The sequence below is a fragment of the Ptychodera flava genome, chromosome 14 (assembly GCF_041260155.1).
Source record: "Ptychodera flava strain L36383 chromosome 14, AS_Pfla_20210202, whole genome shotgun sequence".
In the NCBI taxonomy this organism is placed as follows: domain Eukaryota; kingdom Metazoa; phylum Hemichordata; class Enteropneusta; family Ptychoderidae; genus Ptychodera; species Ptychodera flava.
The window spans coordinates 24,141,364-24,155,681 of NC_091941.1; the positions used below are offsets into that span (position 1 = coordinate 24,141,364).

General features: G+C 37.1%; 1 pseudogene; it reads left to right on the forward strand.

The window, feature by feature from the left end:
• The first annotated feature begins 3,040 nt into the window (after nucleotides 1–3,040).
• LOC139149855 (sulfotransferase 1E1-like) lies at nucleotides 3,041–13,186 on the forward strand (annotated as a pseudogene).
• Nucleotides 13,187–14,318: the final 1,132 nt, after the last annotated feature.

The window sequence follows — 14,318 nt, forward strand, 5'->3', positions numbered from 1 at the left end:
CAGCGTCAGCTTGTGACGATGATGTCATCATTGTAACGGTTCAAAGATACCTCTCGGCTGTGTCGTTTGCTTCAACGAGCAAACGATAACGTCGTATCGTTCACGGTCCTTTGTTGAAGGACCATGTATCTTTCAATGTGTAACGGAATAATACGGTCACGAATCAACACACACTGAGGTCAATATGCACCATGTAATGAAGTCGTCATCAAGAGAAAGACTACATATCAATAAGCGTTAAAATTAGGAAGCGTTCAGTTATTACGGCCGGGTGTGGGTCGGCAAAATCTAGGGGGTCACCTAAATTTATAAAACCGCAGGGGATGGGTCATGTATTTTTTCAAAAGCACGGGGGGGGGGCGGGGGTCACTTCATTTTCATAAGTATCTGTCCCGTCAAAATGCAGTTTCTGTATTCAAAAATACTCTGGAAAATAAAAATGATTCTCCGCATGATTTCATTTTCTGAAGTCATTTAACTGCAAATCTGAATATTTATCTGTCACATGAACATCTTCCTTAGCAACTCTCAGGCTTGTCTTCTTGTAAGTTGAGCCCACTGAGGGCAATGAACGATTCCTATTACTTACATATTAGAGATATAGCAAGTTTTGTCAGGGAAAATATTTAACAGTTACCTGTAGACTGCAATGAAAAGTGAAATAATACTTTTTGTGTTCACATCGTAACTTTTAAACACCCTATTTGAATCAAGTACATTTGTATCAATTGTCAAACACCTATGAAGGCACAGATTTATTTAGTTTAGTATTGTAAAAAAAAATAGTCATACTTTTCTTATATACTTACTGTATAGTAATCAACATTTCCGTGAAATTCCAAAATCTTGTTTCTTGCACACTCATCAACTTGTAACGATCCTAGTCTAATCGAGTACTTTAAAATGAATTATAAAACATCTATAAATACTCACACTTGGCTAGTTTTACGCTGGAAAAACATTATTCATAGTTTCCTCATAGATTTCCACGTGTAGTGAATCTACATTTCTGTGAAATTCCAAAATCAAATTTCTTGCACACACATCCACTTTAACCACCCTATAGTCTAATCAAGTGCATTAAATGAATTATAAATGTCTATAAATATACAGATTTAGGTAGTTTTGAATTGGAAGGAAATATTCATAATTTCCTCATACACTACCATGTATGGTAGATTTACATTTCGATGCTCGGAAAAAAAAAAATCAATTTTTTTGTACGCATACAAGTTGTAACCACCCTATTCCAATGAAGTACGTTTATGTCAATTATCAAACATCTATAAATGCATAGATATTGCTAGTTTTGTATTGAAAAAGTATTATATAGTTTTCTCATAGACTACCATGTATAGTGAATCAACATTATCAATTAAATCCAAATATCAAATTTTTGTACACACACGCACTTTTTACCTGCCACTGCAAGCAAAGTACATTTACATGAATCATCAAACATATGTAAATGTACAAATATAGATTGTTTTTTATGGGAAAATGTTAATAGTTTGCCCAATAGACTCCCATGTATTATGATTTGATACTCTAGGACGAAGCACTATATCAGCCACATTTTGCTTTCTAATAGTTGTGCAAAAACGGGTGACCTCCCCAAAAGGCATGCATGAAATTTCATGACCCTTCATAAATGCTTGCGCAAAAACTGCGACCAACCTGTAATTTGTCCAATCTCTTTAAAGGGGATTTCAAAATTATAGCAATTATAGGGGAGATTTGAACGCATTGTGAGTTTGTTAAGGGGTGTCATTTGAAAATATCTGAGAATCTTTTTGGATTCTATTGCCCCCTCAAGAGGTGTTTGTCTGTGCAGTTTTACTCGAGCAATGGGGTGGGGTAGGGTTCCATGGAATTTTTGTCATCTTAAAGGGGTCAGCAATTTTTTTGTGCAATGGGTAGGGGGGTCACTTATTTTGACTGATGCACAGGAAGAATTTGCCGGCCCACCCCGGCCATAATAACTGAACGCTCCCTTAATAACCACCGCTGGACTTGTATGGAGTTTATGGAAACAGACAACCGCCCATACACTTTAATTACAGATACACTTGACATGGTACGGTGATTTGCTTTCGATATCGCCAAAGATTGGAAAGCCGGAGAATTTCTGACCTAAATAATCGCAATCATACCAATCCATAATCCAATGACAGTAGGTCAGAATTCGTAAGACAATAGTTGTAAACATAGACACAAAACAGCACAGAACAGACAGTAAATAGACGGTACACAAACAAAGTCATATTCATGATATATGGACCTCTGGCCAGAAGACCAAGAAGTGATGTCAGGTGTTTCGAAAATAGTAAGCGCATCCTGCCCCACATGTGGCACCCGCCATATATCATAAGTCAGATAGGTAGTGGTCACTAACTAAGGCCCAATGTCACAGATGCCATCAGTGATCATTTGTCGAAGAGAGATATTGTATTTATCTACCAGCTAAATGTTGGAGACCATATAATTATTTTTCTCTACAATTTAAAAGCGGAAGTTTTGATTCAGGGGATAAGTGAATGAATGAATAAATAAACAAATTAAGTAACTGAAAACTATAAATAAATTAATAATGCGTAAATAAATAAAAAAATAAAAAAATTAAAATAAATAAGTAAATAAATAAACAATAAATAAATAAATGAATAACTAAATAAATCATCGATGCTTAGCACTAAAACTGTCTTTGATACGTTTATATATGAATCTGCCTTCCACGGCAGGATTTTAGCAAGTATTGTATCTCTCTTTGTAGTTGATCATATCACACAAAACGAGATACCAGTGACGAAACACGGCAAAAAGTAATCGTGACAAGGTCAATCATATCTGTTGGTGGGTTGGACAGTCCGTTATCTTAGTATCGTCCAAGCTTATCAATATCAGTGTGGTTTATTTTATGTCTGTGAGTACCACAGAGGTCATACAGCCTGACCCAGCCCTCATTGCAGCGACGCACAGGTAACCAATAGGTGACTCGCAGAAGAGGCACGGTTCAAAGAGCTTCCAGCACACTAAGTAACCGTCCAGTAGTACACTTGCACAAAGTTTACCATTGTTGTCGACCATCAACTTGATAGAAATTACGATGGTGGACGCTGAGACGATCGAAAACTCGGGGACGGTCATTGACGTGGAAAAGGTCAGGAACTTTGAAGTTCGATCAGACGACATATTCGTTTTGACGTATCCTAAATCCGGTAAGTCTGTGTGCTTGCTTGGGTCCATGCAACAGAAGAACGCTAACTTCTGCAATTCTGTAGCTCTCAAGGTTTGGGCAGACCTGAATAGGCCATACTGATAGATACGACGACGTGCACCATGATAAATGTGCATTCACTCATTATCAAAGCTGTGCGGTCATGGTAAAAAGAGTCAACAATTGACCTTGCCAGAGCCTAAAATACATGCCAATGAGGCATGTGGACCAAGGTGATGTCATCATGATTACTGTTAAGTAGTTCAAAACGACCTAGTAATGTGTCGCAATAGGGTGCAAAGGTAACACACGGCTGTAATGTTTGCTTCACAGTGCAGCGTAAAACACGTGAACACCGTTATCATGATATGATCTCATCCTGCGTGACAAAACACCACACTGTCCACAGTTAGCACCGGGATCAACATCCGCCACTCACACAATTATATACCAGATATGAACTGTAAATGCTCACGTGTTTCATTATATATTGAAGTTATGTGTAAATTTGAACCTTTGCCACATGTTTGTAACTTCATTGAAAGTATTATGATCAACATAATGAAAGATATTCACCACAGATTAACTTTATAGGTCATTAAGTATTCAAATACGCAATTAACTGAAATAGAAATAGTTGATTTCTTTGACTGCCGTCATTGTATCACCACTTTATATAGCAAGTGTAATCGCCTTGGTCAAGTCCTTCAAACTATATATTCAAAACTTTGAAAGCTCATTAGATATGCAAACTATAAATTAGCTGACACGAAAACTTAAGTGCAAAATGACTTTCAATATTGGTATAACCTTGTATAATCATCAATGTACATAGCATGTTATGCCAACTTTGATCAAATAAATCCAAGTATATATCCCTAATTAGGAAAGTTCATTAAATACACAAATTAGGAATTGGCTGAAGCAAAAATGCTTAATGCCTTTCAATAATGTTAGCCTACATAATAGTATCTTTAATGTACATAGCAAGTTGCATCAATTTTGGTCATGTAAATTCAAATATACATCCCTAATTTTAAAAATTCATTAAATATGCAAATTAGGAGCTGGATGAAGTAAAATGCTTAATTACTTTTAGTAACGTCATATCATAGTATCTTATGTACATAGCAAGTTTCGTCAACTTTAGTCTAGTCAATACAGATAAATATCCCTGATTATGAAAGTTCATTAAATATGCAAATAAGGAATTGGCTAAAGTTCAAATGCTTAATGACTTTCAATAATGTTCTATCATAGTATCTTTAATGTACAGAGCCAGTTTCGTCAACTTTGGTCTCGTCAATTCAGATAAATACCCCTAATTAGGAAAGTTCATAAAATATGCAAATTAGGAATTGGCTGAAGTAAAAATGCTTAATGACATTAATAATGTTTTATCATAGTATCTTTAATGTACATGGCAAGTTTAATCAATTTTGGTCATGTAAATTGAAATATATATCCTTAATTTCAAAAGGTCATTAAATATGCAAATTAGGATTTGGTTAAGTAAAATGCTTAATGACTTTTTTAAGTAATGTTAAATCATAGTATCCTCAATATGCATACCAAGTTTCGTCAATTTTGATAGAGTAAATTCAGATATATATGCCTAATTAGTAAATTTCATTAAATATGCAAATTAGTAATTACCTTTCACGTCACCCCTTAATAACTTTCACAGCTGATATATCTTGATGTGATCAACATTTGTAGCAAATCTCATCAAATTGTGTGCAGTCGTTCTCAATGTATATCCGGTTTTTCTAAATCATTAATTATGCAAATGAGCAAAAAGTAAGCAAGCCACACCCACCAAAAACTAATCAGTTCTTGCCATTTGCAAACTGAATCTATGTACCAGATTTGATTCTGATCTGATGAGCCGTTTTGAGATATTGAGCCCACAGACAGACAGACAGACAGATAGACACACAGACAGACAGACAGACATCGCTGCGACATATGCACATGTGAGCAAAAAATGAAGTTGTCGTCACTATACACCGTCTATATTATAAACATGACTATTTAAATAGACGTCAACAGAACCACCAGTGGATTGTTCAGAGTTTATGGAAACTGACCAGGTGTTTTCGTCACTATCTCTCTTGTGAACTTGAAAATGTAGCCGGGTGCTATTCTCGCGAATTGTGGTTCGTGCAAGTGTGTAACCAGATGTAACAGCACAAAATAGATTTGATTGACCTTTGACCACACACAATGCGTCACGACGATGTTCGCTGGTTTGAATGTGGACTTTTGTTTATGTATTTATTTTGCAAAAATAGTAAACAAAACATTACACAATAATACAAACACAGATTAACAATAGTATAAAAAACTTGCGACTTGTTATTTGATGATGGATGAAGAAAATTTTGAACTAAGGCATTGCAAGACAAGTTTCTATAGAATGAAAAGGGGAAGTTCGATTCAGTGAAGTACTCAGAAAAGATAAAAAAGAACCGGATATGAACTTTAAATGCTCACGTGTTTCATTATATATTGCAGTTATGTGTAAATTTGAACCTTTGCCACATGTTTGCAACTTCATTGAAAGTATTATGATCAACATAATGAACAATAATCACCGCCGATTAATTCTAAAAGGTCATGAAGTATACAAATATGTAATTAGCTGAAATAAAAATATTAAAGTAATTTTACTGCTCTTATTGTCTCACCACTTTATCTAGCAAGTGTAATTACTGTTGGCCAAGTCCTTCAAGCCATATATGCCGAGCTGTGAAAGCTCATTAGATATGCAAATAAATAAGCTGACATGAAAATGTGAAATGACTTTCGATATTGTTTTGATCTAGTACCTGGTATAATCATCAATGTACATAGCATGTTTTGCCAACTTTGATCAAGTAAATCCCGGTATATATCCCTAATAAGCAAAGTTAATTAAATATGTAAATTAGGAAGTGGCAAATGCTTAGTGATTGTCAGTAATGTTGTATCATGGAATCTGCAATATGTGTAGCAACTTTTGTCAACTTTGGTCAAGTCAATTCAGACATATATCTCTAATTAGGAAAGTTCATTAAATATGCAAAATAGGAATTGGCTGAAGAGAAAGTGCTTGATGACTTTCAATAATATTGAATTATAGAGTCTTTAATATACATAGTAAGTTTCATCAATTTTGATCAAGTCCATTAAGATAAATATACCTAATTATGAAAATTCATTTAATATTAAATTAGGTTTTGGCTGAAGTAAAAATGTCTTTTGACTTTCAATAATGTTATATCACAGTATCTTTGATGTATATAGTAAGTTTCAACAACTACAATCAAGTTAATTCAGATATATATCCCTAATTGGGAAAGTTCATTAAATATGCAAATTCGGAATTGGCTGAAGTAAAAATGTTTAATGACTTTCAAAAATGTTGTATCATAGTGGCTTCAATACATGTAGCAAGTTTCATCAACTTTGGTCCAGTCATTTCAAATATATATTCCTAATTAACAAAGTTCATGAAATATGCAAATTAGGAATTGGCTGAAATTAAACGCTTAATGACTTTCAATAATGTTAAATCATAGTATCTTTAATATACATACCAAGTTTGGTTAATTTTGATCAAGTCAAATCAGACATATATCCCTAGTTAGGAAAGTTCATTAAATATGCAAATTAGCATTTATCTTTCATGTCACCCTTAATGGTTCCCACTGCTGATATATGTTGGTGATCTTGGTGTGATCAACATTTGTAGCAAATCTCATCAAATTGTGTGCAGTCGTTTTTAATATATATCAGTTTTTCTAAAATCATTAATTATGCAAATGAGCAAAAAGTAAGCAAGCCACACCCACCAAAAACTAATCAGTTCTTGCCATTTGCAAACTGAATCTATGTACCAGATTTGATTCTGATCTGATAAGCCGTTTTTGAGATAATGGACCAACAGACAGACAGACAGACAGACAGACAGACAGACAGACAGACAGACAGACACACAGACAGACAGACATCGCTGCGACATATGCCCACGTGTGTCAACACGTGAGCAAAAAATCGCCGAAACGGAGCATGGAAACCGGCTTGCATGGTTAGGTTTTAGTGATCTCTGTAGCCGCCGCCCAGAGCTGGGTTATTTGGCAATAGTTTTTAATGCTTTACTGATCCAGAAATGGGTTTATAATTGATCACATAACATGTATTTATTAATGAAAGCATTGAAAATTGGCAAGAGTATACGGGATATATATCATGTTATTGTTTTAATGTGTTTGTAGTCTGTCGAAAGTGCAATGAACCTGTGAAGTTTCACCAACATTCACAAAATAAGATTGAACAAAAACCATGTATTCCACGAGCTTCTTAATGAGCCCACAAACAATGTCGTAAAAAATGTTAGAATTAGAACACTTGTCACCGCACAGGCGCTTGGCACATTGCTGGGATAATAATCGTATTTAATATGTAGAATGTCTATATACGACTTGATTATTCAATAAAAGAATCACTGTACGTGATATTAGTGTAGGCCTATAGGCCTACATGTTGACTGGCATTATACACGAATGGCTATGGCTGCCTGGCTCGGGCCCGGCGAACGCAGCATAATCATCAATGTGTAGAATGTCTACATGACTTGATTATTTAATAAAGAATAACGGTGTGATATTACTGTACATATGAGCTAGCTTAACCGAGCGGCTGTAGAGCTCTGCAGGGCTTGGGCCCCGCTTGGGCCCATTGTCCACCGCTGCACAGACAGGATGGAAAGGTAAGAAAGCTTTTCACCGCCCGATTTCATAAATCAGCGAAATTCACGAACTCTGAGCGTTTCCGGTGATAAAAACTGGTCAACGGTCAGATGGTTGCATAAACAATCGATCGACTGGTCTCTTTTGCCTAAAATCATACCTTACCCTATGCTACTGGCGAGAAATCGTCCTGAAATCGGCTGGGCACACCAACCCAGCGCCGGCCATTTTGAATCAGCTGCATGCAATGTACGCGTCTGCATACAACCCTTCGCAGATGACGTATTGTCGTTCAATTGCTCTTCTCTCATTGGGCGCGTACATTGCATGCAGCTGATTCAAAATGTCCGGCGCTGGGTTGGTGTGCCAGCCGATTTCAGGACGATTTCTCGCCAGTAGCATAGGGTAAGGTATGATTTTAGGCAAAAGAGACCAGTCGATCGATTTTTTATGCAACCATCTGACCGTTGACCAGTTTTTATCACCGGAAACGCTCAGAGTTCGTGAATTTCGCTGATTTATGAAATCGGGCGGTGAAAAGCTTTCTTACCTTTCCATCCTGTCTGTGCAGCGGTGGACAACGGGCCCAAGCCGGGCCCAAGCCCTGCAGAGCTCTACAGCCGCTCGGTTAAGCTAGCTCATATGTACAGTAATATCACACCGTTATTCTTTATTAAATAATCAAGTCATGTAGACATTCTACACATTGATGATTATGCAGTGCGTTCGCCGGGCCCGAGCCAGGCAGCCATAGCCATTCGTGTATAATGCCAGTCAACATGTAGGCCTATAGGCCTACACTAATATCACGTACAGTGATTCTTTTATTGAATAATCAAGTCGTATATAGACATTCTACATATTAAATACGATTATTATCCCAGCAATGTGCCAAGCGCCTGTGTGACTGTCCCTCATTCTAACTCTACCCTTCCAGTCATTTGATAGTTTCAATAGTATTTACGTCAACATCACTTCAACGGATAGCAGATGCTTAAAAGTTACATTTTGTTGTGGCTGAATTGTTCAAAATGTGCTTTGACTTTTGCTTCAAACGCAGGCACAACGTGGATGAAAGAAGTGATACCATTGGTGCTGAATGGAGGAGACACTGAAGCGGTCAACAGAGTGGCGCCAGACGTGAGGGCGCCGTATGTAGAATTCGTACTCTCTGCAGGCGACCAAATTTTGAGTAGGCTCCTAGCAAACTTTGGCGTACCTAAAGGGTTCGACCTCGATGCCCAGCCGTCCCCGAGGGTCATGGTGTCGCATTTAAGGCCCGAATTTCTTCCGACGCAAATGAACGAGAAAAAACCAAAGGTACCGCAAACGATTTAAGCTCCATTGCTGTAACTTTCATTGCTTTCCACTCCTTTGTCCTCTCGCTCCAGTGCATGGAGGGAGTCTTCTCTTCTGTCTGGGGGATATCTCGCGCAGCTTGCTAAGAGATACTCGAGATCTTTATTTAAAGTATGCACTGTGTGTGTGTGGGGGGGGAGAGAGAAAGAGGAGAGAGAGAGAGAGAGAGAGAGAGAGAGAGAGAGAGAGAGAGAGAGAGATTAAACAATACCTCAGATTGAAATTGATATTTATAATTTGGTAAAATAATTTTTTCAATCATGAATATCAATACAGCTCTTGAATTTATTGTACAAGCTACAATTTACTTGTCTCAATAATAATTGATAACTGACACATTACAAAACCATTATTTGAAATTCTCATTTCCAACCTTAAATTTATAGATCAAAACAAACTCGCAAAACGCAGTTAATTAAGTTAAGTCACTGATGGAAACATGCCGGTAAGCAAAATGGTGTCTTTATAGAAAGTGCATGTTTTGCATGCATGCCAAATCGACTTATGGCTGACATCCGGGTATTTCGATTGACAATATCGGATATGCTGTTGTGTCAATGACCACTAGGTTGATTGGCCTCGGATGATGTATTTCGAAAGTCTCGGGGGAGTTAATGACCTCCGTTACACTACTACAAAAGTCATGTTGAAATGCTCTATGTTCAGACAATACACCCTCCATTAATTTTATCAAAATTTTGTCACTGCCATATTTTAATGACGTGTGGCGACGAGGACCGAACGTGCATTCGTCCCCCTGCTCGACTTGTATAATTCAAAACTGTTCATGGGGTGTACAATATATACAGAGCTGCAGACAGAGTCGAAGTCATTCTTCAGAATGATCGCAGATTTATACTAACAACGTCCAGTATAGAATGCCATCTTTATTCGTTCGGAAAGATCCTCTTACAAAACCTTATCAAAGTTTCTCGCAGGTTTAGCGGATTTTCGATTAAGGTACTAGTAGTATCCGCCTCGAGAGTGAAAGACAAACTTTTTCTTAAACTTTCTTCAATGAAACCTTCAACCATCCTATCACCAATTCAAGAATAAAAATCAGGGATCAGCGAGTACCTAACATTTATCGATATTTTAAAGTCAAAACGGCCGCCATCCCCATATTAACTCTTTGAGGAAAATCTCACTTTTGATTTTCGAAAACACAAAGACGGTAAACATTTGCGCTTTAAAATTCGCCCTCACAAGTGGTAGACCGGAAAAAGAATTGTAAAAACTTGAGTCCGAATATCTGTCCCCGAGGCGCATTCTCCCTTTATTTTATGAGTTCATGGGTAATGTGCAATTGAAGGAGAAAATGAATCCGTATCATCTGCAGGTGATATACGTGGCCAGGAATCCGAAAGATGTAGCTGTGTCCACCTACCACTTCGTACAGAAGGAACTACCGGCGATCAACAAGAAAGCGTATGATGGTTTTAGTGACTTCCTTCCGGACTTCATGAACGCCCGTAATGGAACCCAAACCGTCATAAGTAAGTCTCATATAATTGTCACGTAGCCTTTGCATCGTTATGCCGTAGAATGGTCACCATCATTAACCCTTTGAGCGCCAAAGTCTATTTTTGTCCCTTTATAAAATAAACCCCAGTCAATTCTTCTCAGATTTTTGCCAACAGTTTGAGAAAAAACTGTAGCGAATGAAATGTGGTGCCTGTTTGGTCCAAAATTATCAAAACGTTACAGAAAAATTCATAAAAATTGGTAAAATTTTGCACCAACTTTTGGCAGAAGAAATTACGGCGCTCAAAGGGTTAAACACGATAGCGAAATCGTTTTGCATATGATTAGTCACGACCTTTGTTTTTCACTCTACGTCAAGCATTTTTGCAGGTTCTGCCTTCCCTTTCAGAGGCTATAGAGTTAGAACAGTTGTATGGTTCATTTTCTATGGAACAAATAAGAAATCAATTTTTCGTTCCATTGATCGATCGATCAACAAATCAATCAACCAATCATCATTATCATCATTATCATCATCATCATTACATCATCATTATCATCATCACCATCATTATCATCATCATCATCATCATCATCATCATCATCATCATCATCATCGTCATCATCATCATCGACATCGTCATCATCATCATCGACATCATCATCATCATTATCCTGGCCTTGTATTCGCCTATGTTCAGAAGCTACCATGATACAGCATTGATCTATTATTCTGATCCCTGTCATATTATGTGTATTAATTACGAAGCGATGTACTACCAACCCCCATTAAATCTTTTTTTGTTCATTACATTAGATGACGGCTCGACGTGGCCAGAACATGTCCTGGCATGGTGGAACAAGCGACACGAACCGAATGTGTTTTTTCGTTACCTTTGAAGAAATGAAAAAGGTTGGCATCTACTATCAACTAATCGCGGCACTTTCCTGGACAGTCGACATTTAGAATACGTGTTCAAGCACGGCAATCGTGTCACAATTTCTCCGTGCAAGTTTCCACAGCAAACAAGTGAACGCCAATGTTAACTGTACTTGAACACCTACATCATATAGAAATTGGTACAATACCCCAATAAGCACACGATGCACTTTCCAATGACTTGCTTGGTGCATGCTAGATGTATGATCAAGTTAGCTATGGGTTTTTCAAGATGTGTATTGAAATAATGTAGATCCACATGTCACAAAGCATGTGATAAATTGAATACAGTACGTAGTGGTATTGTTGTTTTGTCCTTTTGCCCAGGACTTGGCAGGCAGTATTTCGAAAATTGCAAAATTCCTCGAAAAGGAACTGGATGACGACACAGTGAAGAAAATTGCTGACCATTGCAGCTTTGAAAGTATGAAGAAAAACCCTACGGCCAGAAAGAATGACTATTGCGTCAATGTCTTGAAGGTAGATCCGACACAGGGCTCACCGTTCGTACGGAAAGGTAAATACATCACCGTTTCCAGAACTTTATCCCTAGCAGTTTTCCGGGACCAAGCTTTTCGGTTTTGTTCGCATTTTTAAAATAGGCAAATACATGTACCACGGTTTGTAACGATATATACAGCTACAAAGAAACAAGCAAGTCGAATCGGCCTACCTTAAATGTACTGATCACTTATATTTTCTGTGTCATCAGGAAAGGTTGGCGGATGGAAAGCGGTCTTCAGCGTGGCAGACAACGAGAAATTTGACCAAGCGTACACAGAATGGCTCAAAGGAAGTGATTTCAAACCGGAATTTGAACTCTAGTGACAAATTATATTATCGGTGAGAAGTCGATGTGCACAATAGCAGGCAATCATAGACACATAATAATACGTGATGATAATAGTGTCTTACAGTGTTAAGAAACTACAGGACGCAGTTTCAGCAAAATATGGCGTTTTAGTTTAAATTCTTTTAAATTAAAGGTTGGAATGAGCTGTAATTGTTTACGTTTGAATTCTAGTCTGGACCAGAATTCACTTATCAACAATAACAATGCAATCTACAAATGTATATAAGCTTAGCTGGCGCAGCTGTACTGTATATCTCAACATGCTTTTGGGAATAAGACAAGAAAAAGTTGTTGACATTAAAAACCAAAATGGTGAAAAAACTCTGAATTTTCCAGCTACTCTCACGGACCAGTACGACCCTGCATGTACACATAAGTGCTTTCAATGCCGAGTTTCTAGTCAATTGCATTTATAGCGATTGTCAAACATCTATAAACGCACAGATGTAGCTAGTTTTGTGTTGGAAATAAATGATATTAATTTTTCTAGTAGACTGCCATGTACAGTGAATCAAAATTTTCGGTGAAATTCCAAAAAATAAATTTCTTGATCACATATACACTTGTAACAACCTTCTTCTAGTCAATTAAATTAACATCCACTGTCGAACTCCCATCAACTGACTTTCTGTCTGTCTATTCAGTGTGTACGAACTTACCGGAAGTAGGATCACAAAAGATAGCCCGAAAATCAGTTAAATTCTACTTGTCATCAGAAGATGAGTGAAAGACGTGAAACTTTGTTATGACTAAGTTTTGATCTTTACTCGATCTAATATATATATATAAGTATACAGATGTTATCATGGGGAAATTACAGTGCTCGATGCTTAAAGCAGAGCGTTATAATAATTACACAAATTAAGTTTACTGCAAAGTAACTTTGTACTTGAAGTAATTTGCGTTAATTTATATATATATATATATATATATATATATATATATATATATATATATTATATATATATAATAACAATAATAACACAATAAAAACAAAAATTACTGCAAGTACAAATGAACTTTGTATTTTATTACAAATACATATATCATAATGGCTGGTATCACATGTATATTTTAGTTTAGGGATTTCTTTTCATTATCAAGAGAAGAAAAAGCTATTTTTCAAGATTCTGTCCATGAAGTGAATTTGTTAGTCATTTGATGTGAATATTTCCACACCTTTATTACCCAAAGGAAACTGGTAATTGGCAAACCGTTTCATTCTCAGAGTTGCATGCCAATTTTGATAGTCGTCATGGCAATGACCACCACCTTCTTAGTAGGGCTTAAAGCCGCAATTTTCAATCCCAGGTTCTCGCATAAGTGGAGTTCTCCTCCCAGTCAAACACTTGGCCAGTACTATGTTTGATTTCTATAATATTAATTACACAAACTGATCTCAACCTTTTGGCACCTTTTGCTAATCCTACAGAGTTTATACAAGCGTTTGATTGACGGTTTGTTCAAATCGTAATTGATCCCCCACCACCAACGCTCAAATTTCCTAAAAAGTCGTCTTTCAGTCGCGTTAGAATTTGAATATAACCACAGAGTTCGATCGGCAGCAGCTTCGCGCTTGGCAGTCTGTCTGCGTTTTTGCGGCCGGAAAAAAACCTAAAAAGTGGCATTTTCTGGAGCGTGTGCCCGCGTGTTGCCTGTTTTGTGTCCACTTAGACAATGAACGCCGCCATAGCTTCGCGCCCTTTTAAAGGGAGGCTCCGTCATGGGCTTTCTGTAGTAGGAAGGAATTTG